The following is a 1,227-nucleotide window of genomic DNA, read 5'->3' on the forward strand; positions in this document are numbered from 1 at the left end:
TCTATCGAGGCAATCCTCTTCTGACTCACTAGTAACAACCATGCAAAATTTAAAATCATTAACTGGTCTGACTGTACCAAAGCTGAGACCCTCTTTTGAATTGGGAGTTCAACTTTTAACATTCCATAATTTTTCAAAAAGTTGAAATTTATCTTTCAATATTTGTTTTGGTAAGTTTCCCTGTTGAATTAACTTTTGAACACAAGACGAAAGATAACCAAAAGGCAATTCCATTAATACATTCGGATCATCATCCAAATTTACATGTTTTTCAAGCTCATTAGAGGTAGAAGCACAATAAAATTTGATCAGCTTTGAACCAACACTACAAACTTCCTTGACCTCTAAACTCTCGACTTTTTGAGGGATAATCGGAGTAAAGGTCATAGCATTCACATAGTGGTTTATCCGATCATACAATGTTTCATATTCATTCTTCTCTGTATCTTCTAAGGATATCTTGTACTGAGGTTTCTGTTTTGTCATCATTCTTTTGTTTTGTCATCATTATTTCATCTTCGAAATTATCTTCATTACCAATGTTGATAGTAGGCCTAGTCTGTTCAACTATTAAGTTGAATCTTCCTTGTACACATCCCAGGCCTCGACCTCGGGTGCGCAAACTAAAAGAACCTCCACCAATTTGTTGCAAGGGAGTGGTGGAAGATCGTTAAAGCGGAGTTGAATGGCTTCCTCATTGTGATTTTTTCGAATCTTCATTTTTACTTGTGACAATTTCACGAGAGACTACAGTTTTTTTTTAGGCGTGTAGTAGGCAGTATCTTCATGGATACCAACTTCATGCACTGAATTTGGTTGTAAGTCTCGTTTGATGCAATTTTCTTGACCATTTTTGTAGTACTTGATGCATTGGTGTAAGGATGATGGAACCATGTTATGCTCATGAATCCATGGTCGACCTAGTAGAGCATTAAAAGAGGTCTCGGCATCGATGATATGAAATTTAGCGGTTGTCATGAGTCCTTCACAAGTAATGTAAATTATCTAAGGGCTCTTTCTCCCTTTTAGTTGAATCCTCTTAACATCATTTTATTTGTCGTAAGCTCTTGAGCTTCAATATCCAAATAGGCCAATGTCCGTAGGCTCATCAAGTTAAGAGATGCTCCAAGATCTACTAAAACTCTAGACAACACAAATCTGCCGATGTTGACGGAGATGTAGAGTGGACGGTTGTGGTTGGCGGTACCGAGCAACAAGTCTTCATCT

The sequence above is a fragment of the Phalaenopsis equestris genome, unplaced genomic scaffold (assembly GCF_001263595.1).
Source record: "Phalaenopsis equestris unplaced genomic scaffold, ASM126359v1 Scaffold000418, whole genome shotgun sequence".
Lineage (NCBI taxonomy): Eukaryota > Viridiplantae > Streptophyta > Magnoliopsida > Asparagales > Orchidaceae > Phalaenopsis > Phalaenopsis equestris.